At 36.0% G+C, this 13,737-nt stretch overlaps 1 protein-coding gene across 1 annotated transcript in view; it reads left to right on the plus strand.

The window, feature by feature from the left end:
• Positions 1-13,737, plus strand: part of ASP (Ankyrin-repeat, SH3-domain, and Proline-rich-region containing Protein) — a 147,557-nt gene that overhangs the window by 36,647 nt on the left and 97,173 nt on the right. The window lies entirely within an intron of this gene.

A 13,737-nucleotide genomic window follows, 5' to 3' on the forward strand; every position in this document is an offset into this window, starting at 1 on the left:
ATGAGAAGGATGAAGTGCTACTGCACAAGACATCAAAAATTACATCTGATGATGATGACGATATGAATATCCCTTTAGCTATGCTCTTCAAGAAAGAATTGAAAAGAATTCCTGAAATGGAGAAATATGCAGCTTTCAAAGGTGTCCACGACTTTCGCGTCACGACAGATGAGCTATATAAATATTTTGCTATATAATATATATAATATTATAACAAATCGTAGACTGTATTGGGAATCTAAGGCTGACACTTCCAACAGTTTGGTGAGTAATAGCATTTCACGTAATAGATTTGAGCTTCTTCACAAATACATACATTTCAATGATAATTCCAATATTGATCCTGGAAACAAACTTTACAAAATTCAGCCACTACTGGATCACGTAAATAATCAGTCATAGAAAATCTTCCAGGCCCTAGGTACATCATTTTCTGTAGATGAAGCAAGAGAACCGTATTATGGGCATCATAGCAAAATAGCAAATTTAGTCCGTATTGTGGAGCTGGTGATAAAATTCAAGGAAAGACTTTGGGCTTTAGTGTATGCGAAAAGCTCTGCTTAGACTATAATATATACCTAAACAAAGCACTGTATATGTGGACAATTTCTTCAACTCGCTGATATTGCAGCATACATTTCAATCATACAACATAAATTGCATTGGCACAATAAGGTCAGATAGAATAAAAAAGCTCCACTGAAGGATTTGAAGAAAGAGACTAGAGGATCAATACATGGTTTAACAGATATAGCTACTCTCTCCACTCTTATGTTGTCGATCCCAGTAAGTAAATATCCCACTCTCCTATAATATCCTTCCCTATCTCCTTGCCCATATATCAGCCTCCTCTCCTTAATTTCCCTCCAGCACTCTCCCAGGATCCTGCAATGCGGTCTTCCTTGTATTTCACTGCTCTTCTCCCAGCCTCCACCCTTACTACACGCACCTTAACCTCATCCCTCACTGCATACCCTGGAGTCTCTCTCGCCAACCCTAGTACCCATATCCATTACCTTGTTTGTACATACTCCAGCAATCTTGTGCAAGCTTCTGCGCCGTCTATGAACAATGCATACAACTTTCTTTCCATTCTTGTTCAACTCCCTATCTGTCAGGTGTTTCAATATGCATATATTGTCAATTGCCCCTCTTCGTCGTTTATTACTGTCCATAGCTTCTTCTTCACTGTCTCTGTCAGCTCCTCATTCTGGATTTCATCCTCTCCTGGCGCTCTTCCCCTTTTCAGTCCCCTCAACACTGCTTCCACTTCTTCCAGTGTGCACCCCTCGTTCTCTCTCTCCCATTCCATTTATATATCTCTGTTGACTTCCTGTCTTCCCTTCCTCATCCTCTTTAAGTTCTAAGCCTCCTTCCTCTTTTTCTTACACTCTTCTTTGTATTTTCTCCTGGCCTCTATATATTTATCTATCCTTACCTCCCCTTTCTGCCACTCTCTCAATTTCGTTCTAGCTTCTCTCTTCACCTCTCTGCATTCCTTATCCCACCATTCGTTCCTTCCCAGTCTAACTTGTCGCCCACTCTCTTCCTTTAACGTCGCCTCCCAACCACCCAATCAGTTCATTCAACCTGTTGCGTCGCCCCCCTCCACCCTCTGACCCCAGTTTGCTAACTTACCCCTATAATGTTGTATCCCCTCTCTCGACCAATCTGCCCAAATGTGTGTCCAATTATGTTCTATTATTTTTCTGTACCTTCTTTTCCTCGCTCCCTTTATGCATACTTCTAGAGGTTGGTGAAAACAAGCACACGCAAATCAAATTTGGTAATGACAAAAAAAAGTTAACTACTATATACCTATTTTTATTTGCACAGAATTTATCAACGCCGAGCTCTTAGCTTCCAAAATCAGAACTTTGCCTTCTCATAATTTTTTTTTCTTAAAATGTGCAGAATGGCATAAGGAACACGACGAGTACACACAAATTAAATTTGGCAATGGTAAAAAAAAGTTTAACGTTTTTGAAATGTTGGGCACATTATGTGTGGTAACCTGACCAAGTGGTTAATAGTCTGTCTTCCTGAAAAAGCAAGTTTGCCATGAACCTTGAATGATGATAAAACAATTTATCTTAATTAAAATATAAATTACACATTAATTTGCGGTTATTACAATTTTAATTAAACCGTTGAAAAATTGTTTTCGTTTCAATTAACAATTCCTAATAACTTACTACATTATTTAAACCCACTTTATTTACATGGCATGGATTACAAAGGGATTTAACAACATGCTCTCTCGTATCAATTTTCGGTACATTTCAAAAAGCTTTAGGGGTGGTTAATCTGGATCGTTTATTCGGCAGATGTCGCGTTGAATACAGAAGCGGAAAACCCATGACTATTCAGTTTTAGTCGTTACGAGGCAGAACCGTCGAGTAAATCCGTATATCTCCCGTAGAATTTCATTTCCCCTCGTGTTTTCCCGGATAAATTTGAGCGAGAATCGTGAGTTATGAGCGGACTTACGGTTGTCTTAACGCGTCACGCGCCTTATAGTAACTAAAGACACTAGGGTGCCCCCTAAGGTCCGATGGAATTTCAAGAAAAATGGATTTAAAGCCTTAAAGATATCAAACTATTTTCTAGACACTTTTATAACAAGACTTTGAGAAATTGAGAGATTTATGATGTTGTTATATCTGAAATAATTATGGTGGATGCGCAGGTAAAATGAAACTTTGACACAATAAGCTCCCAGTTTGTATCATTCTTATTATAGAAATTTGACGAGAACTTCTAAGTCTTTGTCAGTGGGATTAATTCGGTTAGAATTGGCTGGCGTAAGATAACGTTTGAAAAGCGCAATCTCGCGTTTTGCTCACTGAACCAGCTAATTGCACCCGGAAATTGCTTATTTATAACCCAACTTGTTAGGAAGGGAAGCTTATTTCGGACGGTCACAATGTAACGTTAAGTACACGATGGCGATGCTTAACCATTGTGTGAATGTGAAAAACATTTCTCTTTGATGCCTTTTTGTTTTATCTGTGCGTTATAAAGGGATTACATAAAGGGGCTGTTTTAATATCAACGATGGAATGCTCGTCATGTTTCCGAGTAATAAAGCTACACCGAGGTATGGTTTTACGGATTTAAAATTTCATTAATTATGATAAGCGGGAAAATCAATAAATAGCGTGAAATGCGATGGCATATGAGATGAATGGCTTTAAATATCGAGTTTAAACTGGATTGGACGATTTGATGAACTCGTTGTGAGCAATTAATTCGACGAGTCTACTCAGCAAGCATTTCTGGATGCAGTCTCAACATTGAATGACATCAATCGATATTGGAAACTGCCATATAGTTTTCGAGTTTCTAAAGGATTTTGTTGCCGATTGGCTGTAAGCATCTCCTGAGTTCGGGACCATCTCATTATTGTCAAACGGGTTTGGATTAAAGTCTCAACGCGTTAGAGTCGGGATTTGAAATCGAATGAGATTTCTTTCGCACTCGATTAAGTTTAGTAAACTTTTTTTTAGCAAATTTCGTTCGCTTAAAGACACATTAACATAAAATTAAGGTAATTTGCGGTGTTAATATTGTTACTGTATTGTATTGGAACAATGGAAATAAACACAGCTGCTTTATAACCATGAAATCTCGGAGCTGGGACTTTATTCTATTAACCTGGGGAAGTGGGGTTTCCTTTAAACGAGCTAGAGCTAACCCTTCTGCGTCCTCGCCCTAGCAGATGCAATTTATATGGAAATCACGACGGCCTATTTCCCGAAACCTTCCAGAAGCGCGTCGATATTATGCCGAACAAAAATTAATGCCTAAAAAATCCATATATCCCAAAAAATGGTTTTTAATTAAAATAAATTTGTATTGAGTTATTTTTTGAATTCTATTTTATTTAAAGTAAAAAAGTGAACCGTCTGTTATTCGGCTTGATTAACATTTCGCGCCGACCTTTAGTCCTTTTACTGTTCCATCTGCTGCTCCTTCCTGCATTTCCTGCTTCCGTTACGCCTGGTTGAAAAGGTTTTTGTTACCGTTTTCATTCTTCTAAGGCGTTCGAATCCACCGTCTCGAACGAACACCTTTTCTCTTTTCTTAAATAGGACAACCCGTGGGGATGCTATTTCAACCTTAATTTAATTTGGAAGTAGACTATTCCGAGCTTCCCACGCGATTTTCGTAAGTCTTAAACTAATTAAATTGTTATACTTTAAACGAATTTGATTTGAATAGAGTCGGATGCGCCAAGTCGCAGTTCAAATGGCACTCGGTTTCCTGCTAATCAAACTGAACACGAACACAATTAATGGGGTAGAATTGCGATTGTCGAAGTGGAAACGGGGGGGGAAGTGAAGATGTGGGATTTGGTGGTTTTAATAGGAGATCTAATCGCGTTTCCGGACACTAACCTAACGAGATGTGGACTTTAGTTTTGTATTTTTCGCCCGCGCAAAGTGAGGCTTTGCCTCGCAAGGACAGCCGCTGAGAAATGACGTGTCACATTGATTTATTGGAACACGTCGATTCTATCCCTGAAGGCTTGGATTTATTTTGGATGCAACGGAAGAGAAGGTGGTAGAAGGCGTCAACCTGATTAATGACGGTGTATTAGATAAATGTTGTGCAGTTTTAAATTTATATAAAACACTTTTCTAATTTATTTTGAATTTTACAGAATTTATTGCAAGGTCAAACCAAGAATCCTTTTTCAATGCTATATAAAAATGCGACATCGTTTATTAAAACATAGTCTTCTAACCATTTCTCGTGACCACCAACCGAGATCTGTTGAAGCAGAACTGGTCTCTAACCAATTCCGCCGGCGGTTCATAAGAACGGAATGCACCTCGTAGCATTCCTAATTTACATAATGCACTACTTATCCTTATGGTTACAAATTAACGTTTGTTTTCCGACTTATCTCCGGCTTAACGAGCGACACTCCGTTTGCCGTCATCAACCGTCGAAAAGTAGGCTGAAGTGACACTTCCGACGACGAAGAGTGGGTCACGGCGCTAACGATGCCATAAAATCGCCTACAGCCATATGGTGACGAACAACAAATCGAAACGACAATAATGACGTCACTTCTTCACACATCGTTTAAAAAGAAGCTATTACCATTTTGTTACTGTAATAAATAAAAAGAATGTGTGTTACCGTTTCACATCAAGCAAACCGTGGTGGATCACCCATATGGTCGTCATCATGTCATGCGCCGCTGATGTTCAAGGTGAATTGAGGAAACAATATGCAGCAAAGGTCTAACGGTACGCTAAAGTTGAAACGCATTATCTTCGTACATCAGCGAACGTCAAATCGCGTTAAAATGATGAAAAAAAATTGTATAATGTACACGTCGCGTCGTCGTTGAGAATAATTGCTAAAGCATAAATGGAGGTGTTTAACTTGTAATATGTCAATAAGCTTTCAGAACGTACCACATCATTCACATCACAAAGAGACCCACAATACAATGCCCTAAAAGTTTGAGAGACACTGGTAAGGAATAGGCGGCATTCAGAGCCTATAAAGGCCATTTTTATGCGACGCCCCATTGTTCCACGCCAGAACAATAGCCATTAACAATTCAAATGAATTATTGGTGCACCAAAACGCGTACTATAAAACCGATTCTTCTTTTACGAAAACATCTGCACCGTCCTCTCAAAGTCATTTGAACGAGTTAAACCCGCCTAAAAAAGTTTTGCCCTTCATCACCATCCTTAATACCAATTGCCCTGTTAGCAATTTACCAAGATAATAAGTTGAAACGAGGCTGTCGCGTGATACCGGAGCAATTTGTCCAACCATTTGTCAAAGTGACGTTGGAGTGACATGTTACTAATTAACTGGGCCGTATTTTCTAGACCCTTTTTTATAATATGCAAAAACAGAATAAATGAAATAAGCGTAATGATGATGGTAGTCGTAGTAGTTCGAATTTAATGGTTAAGTTATACTCTATTTTTTAATTCGGAGGAGTGTTTTCAAATTGAAGCGCCATAAAGAAGGGTTGCTATTGGTCAGTTTTAAACAAATTACTAAATCTAGTGTTAGTTCTAGTTTTAGTTCAATAAAAATATACAACGTAGTAATATTTTATGAGATAGTTCTAGTGATACTGCTTGTGTAAATCTCTCGAAACTAGCATTATCTATCGCACAGCTTAAAAATTGGTTACTACCACTGTATTTATCTTATAGATACCGCTATCCAAGGGATAACTTTTGAAATATCTGTAACCCGTGGATTGGGTGTCGGATAAGTTGCTATCTAAGGGATAACCTAACCTCAAATAGGATTTATAATAGTAGGAATACAATCTTAATAGGATAAAATCATCATGGATAATTTCTTCGACATTGGAGATGAAGAACAAATTTTTCTACCTAATAGTAGGTCTTTTGACCACATAGAGCTGTCAATTTAACATAATAGACCAAAAAATTACTAGATTCCTTGGTTATCTCAAGGATTTCTTAACTATGAGATAAATGGAGGTGATAGTATGCACGACCCTGTTATCTACGAGATAAATTGTATCTTATAGATAGTTTAACTAACAGATTGCATTGGTTTGGTAGTAACGGGCCTTAGTGTAAAACTCGAACTAACACTAGACTGAGAACTAGAAACATTCGGGTTTAGCCGCACGTCTTTCAAGACGGCTAAGCCCGAATGATTCTAGTTCTAGGTCTATGTTAGTTCTAGTTTTAATTGTTATTAAACGCTAAATTGTTGTCTTTTCTTACTAAAATAAAAGTAGAATTAACACTATACCTAGAACTAGAATCATTTGGGTTTAGCCACACGTCTCTAAAGACGGCTAAACCCGAATGATTATAGTTCTTGGTTTTCTGTTAGTTCTAGTGATAGTGCTAGTGTAAAACTAGAACTAACACTAAACCTAGAACTAGAAACATTTGGGTTTAGCCGCAAGTCTTTTAAGACGGCTAAGCCCGAATGATTCTAGTTCTAGGTTTAGTGTTAGTTCTAGTTTTAATTGTTATTAAACGCTAAATTGTTATCTTTTCTTACTAAAATAAAAGTAGAATTAACACTATACCTAGAACTAGAATCATTTGGGTTTAGCCACACGTCTCTAAAGACGGCTAAACCCGAATGATTGTAGTTCCAGGTCTTGTGTTAGTTCTAGTGATAGTGGTAGTGTAAAACTAGAATTAACACTAGACCGAGAATTAGAAACATTCGGATTTAGCCGCACGTCTCTTGAGACGGCTAAACCCGAATGATTCTAGTTCTAGGTTTTCTGTTAGTTCTAGTGATAGTGCTAGTGTAAAACTAGAACTAACACTAGACCTAGAACTAGAAACATTTGGGTTTAGCCGCAAGTCTTTCAAGACGGCTAAGCCCGAATGATTCTAGTTCTAGGTCTAGTGTTAGTTCTAGTGATAGTGGTAGTGTAAAACTAGAACTAACACTAGATCTAGAACTAGAAAGTTAAATGTTTCTAGTTCTAGGTCTAGTGTTAGTTCTAGTTTTAATTGTTATTAAGCGCTAAATTATTATCTATTCTTACTGAAATAAAAGTAGAACTAACATTATTCCTAGAACTAGAATCATTTGGGTTCTAGTGATAGTACTAGTGCAATACGTGTAACGCTAGTGTTAGTTCTAGTTTTAAGAGAGGTACGGCTAAACGGAATGTTTCTAGGTCTAGTGTTAGTTCTAGTGCTAGTCTATTATTAGTCTAGTTTTATTTATTATTGAGCGCTAGATTATTGTATATTTTTATTGGGCTATAACGGACACTACCTTCACTGTGCAAATTACACTGTGAAAACGTGACTTTTTATTTTACTTCTCCGAATTAAAAGGTAAAGTAGAGTACCATAAACATAGTTTCTTTAGCTTTTAGATTACCATAACGAGAAATACGAAATAACAATTCGTATTGTTCCATATCTTTGAATTCCGGCAAGTTAGATTAGAGAATTATAAACAAACTTTAAAGTTTTAACAATTGTGTCGAAATTTGAATGTAAAATTTACGCGACAACGTGTAATCCGGAAAAGTTTCCTGAAAAGTTTTATAGTCGGTACTGAAATATCTCGCCGAAACGAAACGCGGTGGGCGGGTCCTTGAAACAAATCTAATAAGCCGACTGCCGCCCCCGTCGCCAACGAAAGCGCATTTGCAGTAAATTTCAATGTTCTTAAAGTGCGAAATAAAGCGGTACACGGCGACTCGGAGCTCGCGCTAAATAATAAAGAAATACGGGAGGACAGCTTATTCAGATTTATGCCCGACTCGTACTTACAGATTATTTATGCAGACTCATCGATAAAACAGGGTGCGGGAAAAACCTTCCGAGACACGGGACAGCATAAATCGCGGCAATTTACTGTTGGGAATATTCTTTCAAAATCCCTGAAAATATTCGCTTAATAAACGCCTCGGAGTTTCGATCGACTTTAATGGCATAATATGGCTCGTGCCTCTAGCAAGGTTTCTAATTGGATAAATAGCTAAAAGAGCCTCGAAGAAAATCTAATGGAATCACGCAAACTTGGCACGATCCAAATTGCTGATGACGCTGCATTAGACACATCCGCTGTCGATTAGACGCAAATGATTTAATAGGATAATATACAATCACCAAGCCCTTTTTGAGATTTACAACTTTTATTTTCAAAAAGCTACGATACATAACTATGATAGAATATAATTGCTTTAGTGAATAACATCGTTAAAGCTACCTTTATCGCAAAATCGAACGATCCTGCTGAGTATTCATAATCAATCAAGTGGAAGTTGATGAAGTAGCCGTCGAAGTTACGCTAATGAGAAAAGGCCCATTAAAAAATTAGACCAGTTCAATTCATTACCGAAAGGGGAGAAGCCGGAGCGAAATAACCAAAGTTTGAATGCAATTTTCAGCACTCATTTTTACATCTCGCGTGTATCTCTTTTAATTCAGTTTCAGCAAATAAAAACTCGGCATTTTTTACAGTTCTCGTTTTACAACTTGCTTTCACGTAGTTACATAATTTACTTTGGACACACTCCGGAAGTGCACAAGTAAATAACCCGGCTATACGTGGAATTTCAGGTTGTCGCGTTAAAATTTTAATCAACGCTAGAATTCATGTTTTTGCAACCCTTCCCCGAGGGGTTCGAAAACCTTCATCTATATAGTTTACCATGATACCTTGTTTTTGTGTCCATTAAACTTCACGAATTATTATTTTTAATAAGTTGATAAATTAAAAAGTAATAACAACATTTGAGATGATGCATCAATAATTTCTTGGTGAAATGATATTAATTAGACCTGCTGCTGCGATCGGCAAATCGAATATTGAGAACAATGGGTTGCAAATGAGACTCGCTACATGCGGGGTACAACTATAGAAGTGATACAAACAGGAAATTAAGTTCACTCAAGTGACGTAAATGGAAGTTTCTAAAATCTATTAAATTATTATTTATTTCATGATGACATTTTTGAATGAAATCTTTTTATTTCTTTCCGTGACCAATTTTGTACGCCATATAAAGCACAAAATATTACAAGATCTACGAGTGCGTCGTAATATTTCTTTGTGGACTGGATAGCCGGAGCAATCCCCATCTGCAATTCTTCCGATGTCACAATAAATAATACCGGGGCTGTACTCGTTGCATTGCAGGCCTCGCAGGTGATAAATTCCTGCTGCGAGCGGTATCCGGTAATCCGCGCTGTCTTGTTTCCAACGGGTGGGCGGAATTTACGCCATATTACTCCAGCTTCCGGTAGTCGCAGCCTTAAACGACACCGCTAAAATCAATTGGATTCTCAATGAAAATGAAAGATCTCCCCACCTGTTGAGTTCGGCTCTAATCGTGGGATTGTTATGAAAAATATCTACTTTTGAAAAGTTTTAAACTCAATATGAAGTTGTCGAGTTCAAATCCCGAAGTGGCAGGATTTCGTTGAACATATGGGAAAACGGGGAACTTTCCGAAACGCTTTTAAAACGATTACTTTTATCCAGTCTAGTCTCGATGTGTGTGTACATCGATTTTTAGATTTTATTTCAACAGAAACGCGCACGGTTGCAATTTGCTGCGGTTTAGATTTGATTTTGATGGTCTAATCGATCCAATTTCTGGACTGTCACTGTTCCGGACCGTGGATGAATTGGCAGAGCACCGTGATGGATTGTGAGGTTCTCAATTAAGGCAGGAATGTCTATGGAATTCTTTGGCATCCCGAACAATTAGCGAAGAAAATTTGAATTCACCATAGATCGGAACAAATTCCTTTTAACTTTCTATAGGAACAATAAAATGAATAATAGGTGTTCTGTGTTACTAAACTAAAACTTTTAACCATAAAATAATCGTTTAAAATGATTTTAATTCTAGAAAGAAATCTATCAAAATAATCTCATTTTTCAATTTTTCTTTTTCAAAATGATTTCTCCAAAATTGTATTACTAAAGGTAGATTATGTTAGATAATCTTAAAAAGAACATTTTAATCTTTAATATAAGATATAACTCGTTTCTTAACTACCAAAAATATGAAATACTCTTTACGATATTATTTTTTCAAAAAGTATTCTCTCCAAAATTTTATTATTAACATATAGGTTATGATACATCACCTTGATGTTAACCTTTTGAAGCTTAATTAATGATATAAGTCGTTGATTGATTCTTAAAAGTAACACGAAACTAATTTTAAGAAGAAACTTTCTAAACTTGGTTATTCTAAGTATACAGGGTGCCCATTATCTATAGAATATAGTATATATCTTGGTAAGTATCAACTTTATAAAAAAACATTTTATACAAAAGTTGTTTAATATTTTATTTGCCATAATAAGACGGCATTCAATTGTTTTTATTACTAATTTATCTTATAACATTAATCTAGATATCCGAGATCGTCAAGTACCTCCAAATTACAAAAAAGGTACAAAAATTTTACGTCATCATAAAGAGAAAAGTAATCTCTATCAAATGAGCCTAACGAAAGGGTACATTGCCATTTAAAAAAATTCAAGTGTTATTCGTTACTCATTTGTTTTCTGAATTAAAAACAATTGAATGCAGTCTTATTATGGTAAACAAAATATTAAACAACTTTTGTATAAAATGTTTTTTTATAAAGTCAACAGTTACCGAGATATATACTATATTCCATATTTAATGGGCACCCTGTATAAATTGATTTTTCAAGAACTAATCCAGATATCAAAAAACAGTTTTCACCATTAAAATTGCTTAACAATTCAGAATAAACCCTTTAAATTACGATTTTCTAAATTTATACACAACCTAGAAAAAGAATTTTGAACTCAACCCTAAAAGAATGATAAATCTGATAACTAAGTTAACTTTAAACTCTGATTTCTCAAGAACTAATCGAGATATTAACAAGCAGTTTTCACCGTTGAGTTTGGTTAACATTTGAGAATAAATGCTCCAAATTTGGTTTTTCAAAATTACAATACACAACCTAGAAAAAGAATTTTTAACTCAACCTTAATAAAAGTTGTAAATTCGATTTTTTTATTTAAGTATTCACAGTATCCAAATTATTAAAAAAAAAATTTTAGCTACCAATGACCACATTATTAATTATTCATAATTGTTGAAACTGTGATTTTTTTGACTATCAACAGCGTTATTTCGGCGCCTACTTTGATTGTAATTTGCTTATTTAAGACTTTTAAAAAATCGCATTTTTTCTCGATTTTTTTCTTATATAACCATATATGACTTGATATGTTCATCGCATGAGGGACTTATCCTCTATCAAAATATGCAAAAAAAATATGCATCCCATTTAAAATAATGTTAGTTGCCATAGCAACGAAACAAAAAACAATACAAACAAGCAAATATCGCCAAAAAATGCGCCATGATTAATAAAGAAACTTGTATTTGAAACATTTTTCTTTAAAACCACAAATGGCGAAGTTATTGGCTATATTCCAGACATTTGACACACCCCCTGTATATTAGATTATAGATTATATTATAATTTTTTTAAATTATTAGATTATTATTTATTTTCTGTAACATTTTTATATTTGTTTGATAAATCTACCAGCAAGTTCTTCTCTGCTGTACTAAAATTCGATAATCTTTACTTTCTCTTGTTTATCCATCACCACAATTATAACCTTAATTTATTTTTGATGTTATATTTTAATTTTGTTGTCATTTCCTTTCACCAAGCAACCAAACTTACGCGCACATTTTTTTAAAATTCCGACAATATCTAATAGGTAAACTCTTAACCAGTCCTTCAATCTGGTAGGTATCCAAATGTCATATTTATCTATAAGATAACCCTCAACTATGGATGGATAAACGATTCGTCAACGTTATCTATCAGCTACAATTTTAATTGACAGATAAATGGTCTTAACCAGGTATTGATAAACCGGCCCAGGCTCATTACTATCTTACTATCTTCTGGTTAAGCTATCTAAGGGATTATTACCACGGTTACGGCTATTTTACGCGGTCTGATTGGCTAATAGATGAGTTTATCTATAAGATAAATTTAACTAAATGGTAGTAGTGGACCTAAGAGGCGGTTTTGCAATATACCGTTAAATCTACTGGTTTATAAACTTATCGGGAGGATAAAGATATTCGCTGTTGTACAAACTGTTTTTGTTGGTATCGGGGAAATAAGAGTAGGTTGGTACTGGTTTTTCCCCATATCTAGTGATTTGTGCCGTACGTTGGTAACACTAACGTCTTTCTTTGAATTTTTCACGACAGACAACTGACAACGTACGCATTGGGTTAACGGATATGTTATAGGTTAACCTTTACAGTAACCATACAAAGTTTTCATATAAAAACCTTGGTAACCATAAATATCAGGTAGATAACTGTTTTATCGGCATCGTTGAGTACCCAATAAGTTATCCAGCCAATAATCTTACCGCCAAAAATATCCCTTGATTGTTGTAATACAGACAAACTAACTTATCGGCCAAGTTTGTCGGTATATTGTACAACCGGTCCTAAACCAAAAAAAAAATTTATGTTTTAAAAAATGGTTTTTATCATTCGAAATAAACATAAACATTCCAAATTTCGTTTTTCGTGTTTTAAATTTAATTAATTTAAAGTAATTTCTAATTAAGTCTTTTCACGCTTAAAATTATGTAGTAATTTTTAATATTCTCTCCATATTTGGACTCTCATTTTATGCATAACCTAGAAAAAAGTTAATACGATATTTTTTGCGTGCTTTAAAGAACATCACTGCAAATTTCAGGCATTAATTAAATCACTCGTTACGGCGTGCGGGATCGATTAATATGCAACCGGGCGGAATTTCTTTTAATTTAATGCTCCGATTATGCCGTCACATGCGCTGCTGGTGCTCACCTGCTCAGTTACCGCGATCCTCGTACCCGTTAAAAATGCTAACGACCGCAGATACCGCTTCCATTCCGACTCTATTCCGCAAAAGCAATATCTGCCCGCAGCTTGTTGGCCTCCCAATGCGCTCCTCGGTGCTACTGAAAAAGGATATTATAAATTTCATATGTTTCCTGCGCGACAGCGCGGAGCTACCCGTTAAATTGTGGGAACCTGATTTTGCAACCAGATAACGCTCCGATTTGTCCCTTCGAGGCTAATGGGACTCTGAACTCCACGACGAACGTGACGGTTATGGTTGTTTTAGTTCGAAAACGCATTTAGGGTTCAAATGGAATAGTAATTTAGTGTGAGAAAGCGAGATGTGATGGAGCAAAGGAA

This window comes from Onthophagus taurus, chromosome 11, assembly GCF_036711975.1.
Source record: "Onthophagus taurus isolate NC chromosome 11, IU_Otau_3.0, whole genome shotgun sequence".
Classification (NCBI taxonomy): domain Eukaryota; kingdom Metazoa; phylum Arthropoda; class Insecta; order Coleoptera; family Scarabaeidae; genus Onthophagus; species Onthophagus taurus.